Source organism: Mytilus trossulus, chromosome 4 (genome assembly GCF_036588685.1).
Source record: "Mytilus trossulus isolate FHL-02 chromosome 4, PNRI_Mtr1.1.1.hap1, whole genome shotgun sequence".
Lineage (NCBI taxonomy): Eukaryota > Metazoa > Mollusca > Bivalvia > Mytilida > Mytilidae > Mytilus > Mytilus trossulus.
This window is the reverse complement of record NC_086376.1, coordinates 40,269,674-40,286,514: the sequence shown is the minus strand read 5'-3', so window position 1 is coordinate 40,286,514 and position 16,841 is coordinate 40,269,674. Positions and strand designations below refer to the sequence as shown.

Sequence of the window (16,841 nt, the reverse complement as noted above, 5' to 3'; positions counted from 1 at the left end):
AATAACATTGGTAATACTTGTTGGGTATGCTCTTGAGACTAATCGTCTTACTTCTTCAGCAAACTCTTCATTCTTTTCATTGTGTTGTCTTAAATCAGATAGTTTTTTTCGTGCAGTGGATGGGGGCTCTTTTCGGTTGAACCTGTTTTCCATGTGACGCGAAATGGATTCAAAACTATCTCTTTCCTGTCGAGGAATTGCGGTCATAAATTTACTCGCCTGTCCTCGCAGGCATTCAATGTACCTATCTAACTTTTCCTCCTCTGTCCATTCGTTTCTCCTAGCTGCCCTGTTGAATGGGATAATAAACCCCTCATAATCATCCTTCCCGTCGAATGTTGGAAGTTTTTAGTGGGGAACGTCACTCTTTGGTACTTTTTGTCTTGTCTGCTGTGTATTGTTACTACTGTGCATAGCTTCAATATCACTAGAAAACGAAGGTTGTATGTTTCTTATCAAATCTTGTCTATTATTTGTGTTCATAGAACTCGACCTAGACTCCCATCTTTCTATAGTGCTTACCAACGGTTTAAAAGGGGGGAGTGTTGTGGTATCCCTTGGTGTTGATGACAATGGTGTGTGTGAATTAGCATTTGGTCTGGGACTGTACCCGCGACCAAACTGCAAACTCCCGTTCTGTCTGTCATCATCTAAATTCTGTGTTGTTGTATCCCTTTGTGTTGATGACAATGGTGTGTGTGAATTTGCATTTGGTCTGGGACTGTTCCCGCGACCAAACTGCAAACTTCCTTGTCATCATCTGTATTCTGGGACGATGGCCTGGGACTGTTCCTCGACGAACTGCAAATATCATATTGGTTGATTATCTAAACTAAATGAAGGTGGTCTGGGACTGTTCCCACGACCGAACTGTAAATCCGATTTCGGCTTGCTATCTTGACCGAACAGAGATTGTCTGTGACTGTTCTCTTGGCCAACCTGAAAACTGTCAACTTGTTTGTTTTCGCATAACTTAGGGTCTAGTGGTTCATTATTTCCATCATATAATCCATACTTTGGACAAATAGAAGACCCAGAAAAATCGTCAACTGTGTAACCGGAAGTATTAGTTCCTGTGCTCTTAATGTCGGATTACGATGTCTCCCGGTTCTGCAAAAACGTATTGTTCAATTCTTCTATACTTCTACTTTGTTGGTAGAGTAGCTACATTGTATTGGCAGAAACCTCATCCTGTTTTCTAAACATATGTCATGGTGTCAGCCAAGGTTCCCATGTCGTTCCCCATTCTTTCTAACACGTTAAGCATTTTTATGCCCAACTGATCACCATTTGGCGGGGAATCTTCGCCGACTTTTCGATCAGAACCCGTCTCTACTACTGTATCGTCATTCATGTTTATTATTAAATTGCAATTTATAAAAGATTGTAATTTTCAATCCTGTGGATCGACGTGTACTGAAAATGATTCCCTTTCTTACCAATACTCTTGGCATATGTCAAGTGGTAATCTTCTAAACCACTTTTGTGCCCATATTCTTTTAGGATGAAGCCCGTCTCTTAGCAGGTGAAAATTAATATTTTGTCTGTTGTGTGATGACGAGTGGAATAGACCTGAGATAGTTGTGTAGAACAGTTTCACTCATAAGTCCTTTATTTTCTAAATTCGATCTGTAATACTTAAAAAACACGTATAACATGAAAGTCTAAAAATATGCAAATTATTATGATACAAAATGCAAATCTTTACTAAAAAAAAAATAATTTTAAATAAAAATATTTTTGTATGTCCGGTAATTTGGTGACGAGGTCGGAGCCACCGGAATTATTTTTTTTCAAATGCAAATTTTCGTCAGCTAAATTTTTTGTAAAATTAAAACAATTTTCAGTATTTAAAGTATAAAAATTATACGATCTCACCGGAATAATTATGTTTGGGTTGTGATTGACGGGGATCCGCTTCTGGATCGCCCAATCGTCGACTCACGTGGTTTCCCAAACTGGCAACTTTCCGATGAATTTCCAAACTTCTCAGTCGAATAAATTCACAATAGTCGACACTTTTGACACCAGTGTGAGGCCTGAAACATTTCTCAAGCAACGTGGGTCCTATTTGGCACCACAAATAGCAGAGATCTACAAAAAGCTTGGCTGTGACAAAAAGACGTCTGCAGTACTCAAACTTTATTTATAGAACGAACAACATAAAAACAAGTACACAATCCCGAACCCAATAACCGTTACAGTAATTAAAAAATTGACACTGTCATAGTTTAAGTACACTTGTATTTCTACATCAAAAGCTTATGTCATTCGCACTGTATATTGTCAAAGTTGAGGACTTCTAATTTAATAAAAGGTTGATTTTGATATTTTCATTTGTAACCACTGTAATGACGCCGGGTATAATTGACGAGAGCTTTGTTTTTATTCAAGACATTTTTTTTCATTTTTTTTTAACTTAAATACACATGCATGATATTCATTAGCACAATTTAAAACTTACATTCAAATGAATTCCAAGAGGATCAACATTACTTTAGACATACAAATGTAGCAACTCATTCCGAACTTTAATAATTACCGACAACTTTTTTTTTGCCCATTTCATCATTTTTTTCCCGAAAATTTTAAAATATAATAAGGAATGGATGGATTTTGGGTAACCTGCATTTGTTTTAAATTATTTATTAATGATCAGGTCGAGAATGCTATCTAAAACAATTACCACTCATTCAAAAAAAGAAGTGTCAGCCTTTTTTTATCATACTGATTTTATTACATTTGTAGATGTCTGTTTCCGTTCGATTCCGTTAAATACCAATTCCTCAGAGCAATTGGTACTTTGCGGAACGGAACGGAACGGAATAATAAATTAAAAAGTTTAAATCAGATTCAACTTGATCACTGTTTCTAATCCTCGTCGGAACGAGAGGTAGAAGGCCTCTTTTAAAAAATATAATTACCAATGGAAGAAGTAAGACTTTTTGTCTATCCAGCCTTTGTGTTAAATTCTTAATTATTTATCTGGTCGGGAATGCTATCTAAAACACTTATTTCTTCTGCAAAAAGGGGTGTCAGACACATTTTTTTTTATCATACTCCTTTTATTACATTATAAATAAAATGTCTGGTTCCGTTCGATTCCGTTAAATACCAATTCCTCAGAGCAATTGGTACTTTACGGAACGGAACGGAACGGAATAATAAATTAAAAAGTTTAAATCAGATTCAACTTGATCACTGTTTCTAATCCTCGTCGGAACGAGAGGTGGAAGGCCTCTTTTAAAAAATATAATTACCAATGGAAGAAGTAAGACTTTTTGTCTATCCAGCCTTTGTGTTAAATTCTTAATTATTTATCTGGTCGGGAATGCTATCTAAAACACTTATTTCTTCTGCAAAAAGGGGTGTCAGACACATTTTTTTTTATCATACTGCTTTTATTACATTATAAATGTCTGGTTCCGTTCGATTCCGTTAAATACCAATTCCTCAGAGCAATTGGTACTTTACGGAACGGAACGGAACGGAATAATAAATTAAAAAGTTTAAATCAGATTCAACTTGATCACTGTTTCTAATCCTCGTCGGAACGAGAGGTGGAAGGCCTCTTTTAAAAAATATAATTACCAATGGAAGAAGTAAGACTTTTTGTCTATCCGGCCTTTGTGTTAAATTCTTAATTATTTATCTGGTCGGGAATTCTATCTAAAACACTTATTTCTTCTGCAAAAAGGGGTGTCAGACACATTTTTTTTATCATACTGCTTTTATTACATTATAAATGTCTGGTTCCGTTCGATTCCGTTAAATACCAATTCCTCAGAGCAATTGGTACTTTGCGGAACGGAACGGAACGGAACGGAATAATAAATTAAAAAGTTTTAAATCAGATTCAACTTGATCACTGTTTCTAATCCTCTTCGGAACGAGAGGTGGGAGGCCTCTTTTAAAAAATATAATTACCAATGGAAGAAGTAAGACTTTTTGTCTATCCGGCCTTTGTGTTAAATTCTTAATTATTTATCTGGTCGGGAATGCTATCTAAAACACTTATTTCTTCTGCAAAAAGGGGTTTCAGACACATTTTTTTTATCATACTGCTTTTATTACATTATAAATGTCTGGTTCCGTTCGATTCCGTTAAATACCAATTCCTCAGAGCAATTGGTACTTTACGGAACGGAACGGAACGGAATAATAAATTAAAAAGTTTAAATCAGATTCAACTTGATCACTGTTTCTAATCCTCGTCGGAACGAGAGGTGGAAGGCCTCTTTTAAAAAATATAATTACCAATGGAAGAAGTAAGACTTTTTGTCTATCCGGCCTTTGTGTTAAATTCTTAATTATTTATCTGGTCGGGAATGCTATCTAAAACACTTATTTCTTCTGCAAAAAGGGGTGTCAGACACATTTTTTTTATCATACTGCTTTTATTACATTATAAATGTCTGGTTCCGTTCGATTCCGTTAAATACCAATTCCTCAGAGCAATTGGTACTTTGCGGAACGGAACGGAACGGAATAATAAATTAAAAAGTTTTAAATCAGATTCAACTTGATCACTGTTTCTAATCCTCTTCGGAACGAAAGGTGGGAGGCCTCTTTTAAAAAATATAATTACCAATGGAAGAAGTAAGACTTTTTGTCTATCCGGCCTTTGTGTTAAATTCTTAATTATTTATCTGGTCGGGAATGCTATCTAAAACACTTATTTCTTCTGCAAAAAGGGGTGTCAGACACATTTTTTTTTATCATACTGCTTTTATTACATTATAAATGTCTGGTTCCGTTCGATTCCGTTAAATACCAATTCCTCAGAGCAATTGGTACTTTACGGAACGGAACGGAACGGAATAATAAATTAAAAAGTTTAAATCAGATTCAACTTGATTACTGTTTCTAATCATCGTCGGAACGAGAGGTGGAAGGCCTCTTTTAAAAAATATAATTACCGATGGTAGGAGAAAGACTTTTTGTGTAACCTGCCTTTGTGTTAAATATTTTATTATTGATCAAGTCGAAAATGCTATCTAAAACACATACCACTCATGCAAAAAGAGGTGTCAGACAATTTTTTTTTATCATACTGCTTTAATTACATTAAAGATGTCTGTTTCCGTTCGATTCCGTTAAATACCAATTCCTCAGAGCAATTGGTACTTTGCGGAACGGAACGGAACGGAATAATAAATTTAAAAAGTTAAAATCAGAACCAATGTTTCTAATCATCGTCGGAAAGGACGACGTGAGGTCAGTCTAGATATCATAATGCATGACTTGCAAATGCGTTAATTTCATGATAATTTATCAGGACAATCCGACATATTCATCTACAGAATAGTTCCCGATGTTATACATTATTACACATTTCACCTGTGACGATGAGATTAAGTATACATTTGTGTTATTTGTATATGGAAAACCGTAAAACACAGAAATTTTAAAGTTTGTTTTGTTTTAAAGATTTTTCGAAATTTTTATAAATGCCCCCTTTGGATACCTTAAATGAAATTCTGTTCCGTTCCGTTCCGTTCCGTTCCGTTCCGTAAAGTACCAATAGCCGTTTTGAAATTCTAATGATATGAAAATTTGCACCGGTTCAAGAGTTTACCATGCAATGTCATACAACATCTTTGTATTTACCACATGCCATTTTATCAGTTGTTCACTGCAAATGCTGCAATAGAGAAATTGACCAACACTTTGCAGCTAGAAGTTTAAAAGGTGGGTTTGGTAAAACATTACTTTTCACAAATTCTATAAAAAGAATGTCAGTTTTTTGTATTTAATCTTTTAAAACAAAAAAGTAACAAAGTTATAAATCTCATTAATATAAATGCATCATTATTGCAAGGATTACAAATTTTATTTTACATTTTAAGTTTGTTTACATATTTGTTGCTAGATTCTCCACGAGAAAGTCCAGGATGAGGTTGTAGAGAGACTGAAGAAAGCATATGCTCAGATTAAAATTGGGGATCCTTTAGAGCGTAAGTAACAACTTATTGGCAAAGACAAGTGCAAATAAAGAATGAAACTTTAGACATTTCTGCATCTTATGGTATCTGTTTTATAAAAATTGCTCATATAGTTACTTGGTAATAATTTTTTTTTAAATATCGATTTCAGTTGAAATGATAGGACATTTTTTGAGTGGGAACTCACTTTTGTCTAACGACTGTAGATGTGTTGATAATATATTAGTTAAATCAGATAATTAGGCTTTGTCTCCATACATTATGATAACATTAATTAAGTGAAATATGCATGAAGAATACTAATATGCCAAGCTTTTTAAAAAATTCAGAATTTAACTTTAAAGAGTTGTGAGATATTGTATTAAAAAACTTTCTGTGTCAGAACCTGTTTCACTAATGATTTTCGACAATAAGGAAAGAAGTTTTTGTAACATCTGCAAAAAGATGTGTTCTTTATATATGACATCATCAGGCATGTTCGACTTTGTTGATACTTCACAATAGGATTTTAGAAAACAGTATAACATTTAACATCATAATGGAATTTTGCTCAGTGACGAACTGAGATTTTGAAAATTCAACAAGTCAAAAATATAAATCTGCGAAGAATTATAGAAATGAGGATTTGTTGTGATGAATTATTGAAGAAAAAATCAATTGATTACACAGTCTTAAGATAAGATAAGATAATTTTATTAACCAATCATGGTGCCCAAAATTTGTGCTATACAATCAAATGAATTACAAAATAAAGTACAGAAAATGATTAGAATGATTAAAGTACATTAAGACTAAAAAACCAAACATGAATACACATTCACACTTATTAACCTGATTATAAACCAAGTTATTGACAAAACATAGTTATTATGGGTGCCACTATGACCTGGAGAAATTACATAATCTTTATAGTTCTAGGTCTATGGGAGACAACTCCTGGTCAATTTTACCCTAAGTAAATATAAATTTAAAAAATCACTTAAACAATGTCTCCGAAACAGTTTTTTTTGAGACTTGGAAAGTAACCAGAGATTCTTATTTACAGGATAAAGGTAAATTGAGTACTTATTTCAAATTTAAATTTTCATTTGGTAAAGAAACCTATCTATCCTCTATAAATAATGGCAATTGTCAAATTCTTACTAAATTTAGGTTAAGTAATCACAAATTAAGAGTTGAAACTGGTCGTCATGAACGCAGTGTAAATATGTCAGGTAAATTAGAGAGTATTCCACGATGTGAAAGACTTTGTCAATATTGTAATTTGAATGTGACTGAGGATGAACACCATTTTTTATTGCAATGTCCTCTATATGTAACTTTAAGAACCATTTTACTTGATGATTTATTTATGGAATATCCAAAACTAAGAATACTTAATTCGCCAACCTATTTATATGGATTATGACAAATGATGATGATAATTTTATTAAAAAATTATGCAAATTTTTAACTTCAAACTTAGAAGTGAGAAATAATACTGTCAAGTGAATTAATACAGGTTTTAATGATAAGATTTGGTGAAGAGTTATCTTTCTTTTGCTGAACTGACAATGTCGTATATATATGTACTATTGTTTTGTTTTTATATGAAACATATTATAATGTTTAATTTCATATTGTTTCTAAATATGTATTTTAATTTATGTTTTGTCTATTATCCATTTTGTTTGTAATTCATATGCCTATAAGGGCCCTTTGATTAGGAAATAAACAGATTTGATTTGATTTGATTTGCTGAGTAATAAATAAAGGTAAAGGGTGTTTTTGGTGCATCATGTTTTGCCATTTTAATATCATGTATATCTGTAAAAGTTCCTTACTCGCAGTGTTTTCTGAAATTGTTAAAACAGCAATGCGCAGGGACATTTTTTTCACTCATTGTGAAATGGCAATTCAATTTAGGGTTCATCCCTGCACATAACAAATAAACAACCGTCATGATTATATTGCAAATGTTAAATCAAAGTTTAAAAATTAACCATAGAAATTGTGTGCAAGAAGCTAATACATAGACTAGAGAATGGAAATGTGAAATTTGTTAAAAAAAATTGACTAAAGACAAAACAAGTTCTAAATTTATAGATATAAGTCCTTGATCTTATGGATGTAATTTTTATTCACCGTTCAAAGTTAATTGGGATTAGAACATGTTGTATGGCATGGTATTGGTTGCAAAAATTTGATATTTTTCATTCAAATGCAATATTTTTCATTTAATTGGTATATTTTTTCATTTATATGCAATATTTTTTCATTTATATGCAATATTTTTTCATTTGTATGGTATATTTTTTCATTTATATGCAATATTTTTTCATTTATATGCAATATTTTTTCATTTGTATGGTATATTTTTTCATTTAAATGGTATAATTTTTCATTTATATGCAATATTTTTTATTTTAATGGTATAATTTTTCATTCAAATGGTATAATTTGTCATTCAAATGCAATATTTTTTATTCAATTTGTATAACTTGTCATTGTAATGCAATATTTTTCATTCAATTGGTATAATTGTCGTTTTTTTATTTATATGCAATAATTTTTATTTATATGCAATAATTGCATTATGGGAAATTGTTTGACGTCACAAGGTCAAATTTGCAACAACGTTTGTGATTGGTCGATATAGTCGGGCAGCCCCTGCTTGACTCACATGTTGAAGTTGGCACGTTCTCTATGAACTCCCCTGGTTTGATTAGCTGTTGATATCTATATATGAGAAGGTAACGTTTTGTATAACTGTTTGCATTCCCCCTTTCTTTCTCAACACGAATGCATGACCAAGAATTAAAAAAACGCGTCGCCCCACTAACTAAATCTTGCGTTCATGCGAGTACGGCATTGCAGGCTGATACTGTTAGTGTTACTGTTAGGATTATGTACCCTTGTGTTGATTCAATACTAAACATATGGAAAGTTTATAGAAAATCCATAGTCCAAATAATTATGACGTCTGGCAAGGCTATTTTGATTTTTTTTCTTGGACGCCTTCCTGCGACCAAAATAGCCTTGCCAGACGTCATAATTATTTAGACTAGAACATGGATCCACAGCCTTTTCTTTTTAATCTTGTTCCCTCAAATAAGGCAATTTAATAACTGATAGATATCGGAGTATTGCTCGAAATTTCCTCAAAACAAGTTTATTACTGTAGTTATAATAATGGTTAAAACAAATAAAAAATGAGCTCAAATTAAGTACACCTTTTAGGGTGCACTTGACTGGCTCAGCACCACTCCAGATGTTTGGGAATTTACAGGTTGCTTATATTTTTTTGTAAACAATTAATAAACACAAGCAAATTTTCGAAAAGCAAGTGAGTAATCTATGTTTGAAATTTTATAACAAAAATCTCTGTATTGAAGGCTGTGGATTTTCTATAAAATCTTGGTTTATTTGCCACAAAGTACTCGCTTTGTTTATAAAAAATCCGTAAACCAGAACTGGAAGTTGACAGCAGGTTCATCAGATGGAAACACTTGTTGGAAACAGTTGGGGTACATCTAATAACCAATGTAAAAAAGTGCCGAAATATGCACCACAATGGCCGTTTATGGAAAAATTGGAATGTGTTCTAGTTCCCATCTCTGAATCCCCGAATTAGATTTTTTTTCAACGTCCCACTGTAGTTAATAATTACTATATGTCTTTGCATATTTCAAAACATATTTTTCTTCAGGAATTGTTAGCTCTCTAGAACTTTTATTTGTCAGCATATTTTGTTCATATTTATACACATAATGCAAGCTATATATATTCATAGCCTCTCATACACCTTGTATCATCTTACAGCGAATATAGGTACTATCCAAGCAGGCGTGAGCGATTTTGATCTTACACGGTAACGACAAATCTTTCTTTTGTTCACATATAATATCAATGTGACTACTTCAATCTAAACATAATTGCTGTTTTAAGAAATGATTTGATCGTAGCTTGACTAATTAGAGATGTCTCATTATTTTCCCAAAACAAGAGGGATTACTAAAAGCATATGCAAATACTTGTAAAAGAAGTTGGCCCTCGTCTCATCCGATAGAATGTCAATGTGTGTGTATAATAAGTATAGCTGTTTCAATAATTGGCACTGAAATCTTTTCGATATTTTATCCCTAAAGAAGCCTTGTGTATGGTGTTTGGCTGACCACATACATCCTTATGTACGGTGCATAGTTAAGTTGTTGTACACCGTACACAAAAACTTTATTTTCATACTCGTTTATTACCCAAACAGTTTCAAAGAATGAGTAATCACAGGTAGCTTTATGATTGGTAACCATTACTGTTACCCTGTAATAGGTTTCTTTCAGATAAAACATGTAAATGTCTCAACAACTGTATCGAAATTGAAAGTGGGTGTTGACTTTCACAACTATTTGCGCATGTTATTTGTTCTTATTTGAATATCAAAGTTTTTTTATGAATAGGAAAAAATCGATGCAAAAATTATTTGGGAGCAGGAATTTCAAATGTTGAGAAATGTACATTGAATAATGAAAAAGCAAAACAAAGATTTCCGTTACCTTGTAAGGTCAAAATTGATCATGCCCGCTTGGTTAGTACCTATTTCCAGTGTACTGATGATACACGGTGTCATAGGACAATTTCGAATTTCGGCCAGATTCACTTTTATTTCAAGGAGAAATTGCCCTTTAATTATATGAATGGAAATTTGTTGTTTCCAACTTGTTAGCACTGACTAGAATAATGCTAAGTAACATAAAACTAAGATTAAGTTCAAATTCAGGTGGTGTCACTTTGACTGTTTCTGAGTTATGTCTTTTCCAATTTGCACTTGTTCACCACCTATTTAAGCATGACAATCAATCCATTTTGCCAGTGGAGGATCCATGTCATCAGACACAATCTTGTTTTATTATGCGACCACAAAAATATATTTAGGATCATAATAATGGTATGATGAAGTAATTGTTGTCCATGTTGTCTGCGTCGTTGTCCTTAGACACATTACGTTTCTAGACAATAACCATGATAACTTTAGTTTAAGTGTGGATCTAGATATGATTTTTTTTTAGAAGGTTCAATACCACAAGGTTGGGATTAATTTTGGATGATGGTCCCAACGGTTTTGGAATTCAGACTCAAAGGGGGCCAAAATAAGCATTTTTCTTTAAGTTATTACCATGAACTTAGAAAAATGCATAATATATATAAGATAAACACATAACAAATCAAAAACAAACAAACTGTGCGCATCAATGAATACATTTTATGATTTATAATCACCAGAGCATGAAATGAAGTACTATGCAAGCTTCCAAGTCATGCAAGTAATTCCAAAGTGTCCCATGTAAAAAGCATTATCGCTATTTTAGGAAATTTTCCTTTGATCTTGCTGACTGGTGATTTCCTTTCTCAGCAGGAGTCAAGACAAGTGATATGAACAATGATGGCAAGAAACTAAATTAAATGAGGCACATGGATCCTAATGAAACTGACAATGTCGTCATAGTTACAAATAGCGATCAACAAATTATCATTGCAATTGGTCATCTCAACTGGATTGCTTTTCTCATTTTAGCCATATCATCTCAGGCGAGAAAATCAATCTTGTTGAGATGATCAATGATAATCTGTAAGAACATGTATCTAAATTATATGCCTTTTAAAGCTAACTAAAGCCTTTTCCTATTGATTTAGTATGGTTCATCAAAAATGATTTACTTTAATTAGAAAATGAGTTATTCAGTCCATGTATTCAGTTTCTGCGCAAAGTTTCAAAAATTCTCAAGTGCCTAATTAATATAAAAAGTAAAATATTAAATATTTGGTCAACAAATAACAAACATGTGTTACTAAACTATTAGGAATAAAAAGAGAGGAGACAACTCGCGAAAGCATGTGTAATCACACTGTGTGAGAAATTAACTAAGTTTCCACATCCCATGTCAGAATCTTTCATAATAAAGGTTGCAGTCTTGAAATTGACTGCTCCATAGGCTAACATGCAAAACAGCTGATCTTTGAAAACAAAAAAATAAAAAAATAAAAAATGCTAGCCTAATTTTGCTATATATAAAAAAAAAATCATGTTCATATCATGTATGTACTAATGTGAAATTGTGATTTAATCGAAAAAAAGGGGGTTCTTGCCACGAAGTATAAAAAGTGACGCAATCCTGAAGTCAAAACATTTTTTTCCTACTTTCTGTTTGCTATTTTTACTAGGCCGCACCACTTCCAGTAAACATGATATCCTTCCACTTTCATGGATTGATATCCCCAAAAGATGCAAGTCTATATATATGTTTCAATTCAGCATAAACCTACATGTATAATCAAACAGAAAAAATTGAGTTCAGAAAAAAATTCAGAAAAAAATGCACTATTTTGTTCCCCTCCATGTTTTGACATGCACCCGAAACTGGAGTTGTAATACAAGACTGCTACCTAAAGGTTAATACAGTCAAAAATTAAATACAATACTGACTGCCAATCCTGCCTAAAGTTTTTAAAATCTGACAAAATCAAAGATGAAGCTTAGTAAGTTACAAAAATTACATCCTTGGTCCCTTGCTATTACACATTGGTGGGTTTTCATATAGCGCTCAAAAGTGACTAAAGCCCTCAAAATCCTAGCTTAGATCCAGATTCACACATGCATGTTTATTTCTCTGAAATGAAAATATTTAAGTTATACCCTTGACTGTTCAGAGTGTAAAATATCACTGATTTATACATAGAAATCTGATAAATTGCAGAATACTATACATGCTGTAGCTACAAATGCAACACCATGGATATTAGCTGTGAAATATTGGCTCATGTGATAGGTTTGATGGCTTAATGACATTCTTCTTTTTTTTGCAGAAGATGGCAACATACCCAGATCATGAACATGATGAAGAGCAAGAAGAGTCTATTTTTGAAATTTTTTTCCAAGACTTGGACGAAACGTTATCATATTGTGAAAATATCCCAGATAACCCTCCAAATTGTGACATATAGAATACTTTCGCAACAGATTGAAAAGTGCAGTGGATGGCTTAAATTGTTTAGAATTTAATTTAGTTATAAATATAGAGCTGATCAGAGCTTAATTGAGAAAATTCAAACCCTATTATCTTGTCTTCAGCCCCTGAGAGAACATTGGAGCACGATAGATTTTTCTATGCCATCTAGTTTCTTGAGCATTGTTGATGGAGCAGGATGTATTTCAGCGACTGATAGGCTGGGAAGGCCTCCTGCTTTTATATGCACCGACCAAGTGGAATATTTGTTTAAAATTGGTTTTAAGATAGGTGAAATAGCCAGAATGTTCTTAGTGCACAGAACAACACTATGGAGACGACTTAAATATGAGGAGAAGAATCTGGTTAGACATACTATGATAAATGATTCAGAATTGATGTCAGTGATGCGAGAAATCGTTAACAGTCAACCACATACTGGTGTGAGTATGATGATTGGCCACTTAAAAGCAAAAGGTATAAGTGTGCAACAGTCACGTGTAAGGAGAACTCTGCGTGATATTGATCCAGGAAGCACCTTGATACGATGGGGCTTAACTGCAGTTCGCAGGAAATACTCAGTTGCAGGGCCTAATGACCTATGGCATATTGATGGACACCATGCGCTGATCCGCTGGAAATTAGTAACACATGGAGGTATTGATGGTTTTTCGCGATTAATAGTGTTCTTAAAATGCTCGAACAACAACTTGGCGGTCACTGTTTTGAACTCGTTTTTGAAAGCAGTTGAATCGTACTCATTACCATCTCGAGTCAGAGGTGATCAAGGAAGTGAAAATGTTTTAGTTGCTAGATATATGGAAGAAAGGCGAGGCTCTGATCGTGGTAGTTTTATAGCAGGAAAATCTGTGCACAATAGCAGAATTGAAAGGCTTTGGAGAGATGTTTATTATGCTGTAATTCAAACATTCTATTCATTGTTTTACTATCTAGAAGGAAATGATCTGCTAGATGTTGATAATCAAAAGGATCTGCTGTGTTTACATTATGTGTTTATACCTCGTATCAACGAAGCACTCTCTCAATTCGTAGTGGCATATAATAGTCATGGGTTAAGAACAGAACGTTGTTGGTCACCACAAAAGATCTGGGTGAACAGCATGATTCAAAAAAACATTCATTCAGCTGAACTGAATAGTGAAAATATTTTAATTGATGGAATTGAGCAGTATGGAATAGACCCTCAAGTTAATGATGTTCAAACACATGGTGAAGATATTGGCTCATTGGACATGCTGAATATGCAACCAGATCATGTAATTGTAGATGTGGATAACTTGTTGAGTCAGGTTGACCCTCTTATTCCAAGTAATGAACATGGAGTTGATGTTTATCTTGCTGCAAGAGAGATTGTACGACATGATGATGTGTAGAATTAGATAAAAATAAAACTCTGTTTTTTTTTATTTTCACTGGTACATGTAGATTATTGTACACTGACCCTGTACTTGCCCATGTTAAGATGATGTTATTCATGTTAAATTATATTTGTGAAGTCAAAATTACTTTAAATGTATAACATACATGTACATTTGAATACATTGTATGAGACAACAAACCTTTACAAAATGTGAAATAAAAAGATAAATACAAAACATAAAATGTACAACAAGAGAGTACACACTGAAACGTCTCACCTGCTTTACTTTTCACTGATAATATGTTGAAAGTCCTAAATATAAAGCTTAACTATAACTATCACACATGATCCAAGAAAATGAGGTCATATAAACCAATCAAGAAATACAGCTGAAGGATGTCTCCGGCTGTGGGAATTTCTCTCTACATTGAAGACCTGTTGGTGACCTGCTGTTGTTTTTTCTATGGTCGGGTTGTTGTCTCTTTGACACATTCCCCATTTCCATTCTCATTTTTAGCTCACCTTTCCTGAAAGGAAATGTGATCTTTTGCCATTACTTGGCGTCCGTCGTCGTTGTCCGTCGTCGTCCGTTGTCCGTTGTCCGTCGTCGTCGTAAACTATTTCAAAGATCTTCTTCTCTGAAACTACTGAACCAATTCCAACCGATCCTTAGGGTATCTAGAATAAAATTTGTGTTTTATTTTCCATTTCTTCAAAAAACATGGCCGCTATGGCTAAAAATAGAACATAGGGGTAAAATGCAGTTTTTGGCTTATATCTCAAAAACTAAAGCATTTAGAGCAAATCTGACATGGGGTAAAATTGTTCATCAGGTCAAGATTTATCAGCCCTGAAATTTTCAGAGGAATCAAAAAACCCATTGTTGGGTTGCTGCCACTTAATTGGTAATTTTAAGGAAATTTTGCAGTTTTTGGTCATTATCTTGAATATTATTATAGATAAAGAGAAACTGTAAACAGTAAAAATGTTCAGCAAAGTAAGATCTACAAATAAGTCAATTTGACCAAAATTGTCAATTGACCCCTTAAGGAGTTATTGTCCTTTAAAGAAAATTTTACACAATTTGTTCATCATATTTGCTAACTTTAAAAAATCTTCTCCTCTGAAACTACTGAACCAATTTCAACCAAACTTAAGGTAAATGATCATTAGGGTGTCTAGAATAAAGTTTGTGTTTTATTTTCTGTTTCCTCAAAAAAGATGGCCGTCATGGCTAAAAATAGAACATAGGGTAAAATGCAGTTTTTGGCTTATATCTCAAAAACTAAAGCATAAAGAGCAAATCTGACATTGGGTGAATTTGTTCATTAGGTCAAGATCTATCAGCCCTGAAATGTTCAGAGGAATCAAACAACCTATTGTTGGGTTGATGCCACTTAATAGGTAATTTTAAGGAAATTTTGCAGTTTTTGCTCATTATCTTGAATATTATTATAGATAAAGAGAAACTGTAAACAGCAAAACTGTTAAGCAAAGTAAGATCTACAAATAAGTCAATATGACCAAAATTGTCAATTGACCTTTAAAGGACTTATTGCCCTTTAAAGACATTTTACTTAATTTGTTTTACTTGTTAGCTTACTTTAAAAAATCTTCTCCTTTGAAACTGCTGAATCAATTTCACCAAACTTAGGCTGAATGAGTTTCAGAGTATCAAGTATAAATTTTATATTTTATTTCCTTGTACGTCAAGAAAGCCTGTATGGCTAAAATAGAACATAGGGGTAAAATGCATTTTTTTGCTTTTGAAGAAGATATGACCAGATTCAAGAATATTTATATAAATTGAAAAGCCAAAATAATCATTGATGAAAGATTTAAGCAAATAATTTAAGGTGAGCGATTCAGGCTCTTGAGAGCCTCTTGTTATGTCGTGTACATGTTACAATCATTCTATACACTAAATATAGTAAGTTGACCTATTGCTTATAAATAGCTTCAAAGAAACAGACTGAACTATGGAAACTAAACAATGAACGATGAAAATGAGGTCAAGGTCACATGAACGATACTTGGCAGACAATTACAGCCTACTATACTTCCATACAACAGACATATTTGACCTATTGCTTATAGTTTTACACCAAAACACCTTGCAATGAACAGTGAAAATGAGGTAAAGGTCAAATAAAACCTGTGAGACCGACACATAGATCATAAAATATTTCTATGCATCAAATATAGTTGACCTATTGCATATACAATTAAATATTACAAAAAGACTAAAACTAAAAAATAATAATTTTTTTTATCTCTGAGCCATGAAAATGAGGTAAAAGTCAGATGACACCTTACAATCATTCCATATAGTAAAAGAAAAAAGACAACAAAAAAATAACAACTGAACCATGAAAATAAGGTCAAGATCAGATTGTCAGTTTTCCTATCGAAGGTCGGTGGTTTTCTCCAGGCACTCCGGCTTCCTCCACCAATAAAAACTGACCGCCACGAAATAGTCCAAAAGGGGTGCTTAAAAAAGGCGTAAAAACACCAAAAAAAAAAAAAAAAAAAAAA

At 33.1% G+C, this 16,841-nt stretch overlaps 1 long non-coding RNA gene across 1 annotated transcript in view; it reads left to right on the top strand.

Annotated features, from left to right (window-relative positions):
- The window catches only part of LOC134713927 (uncharacterized), a 54,582-nt gene that overhangs the window by 13,738 nt on the left and 24,003 nt on the right, over positions 1–16,841 (top strand). Inside the window, exon 2 of the long non-coding RNA XR_010106429.1 lies at positions 5,873–5,957. This is a non-coding gene — a long non-coding RNA (uncharacterized LOC134713927). The remainder of the gene's footprint in view (positions 1–5,872; positions 5,958–16,841) is intronic.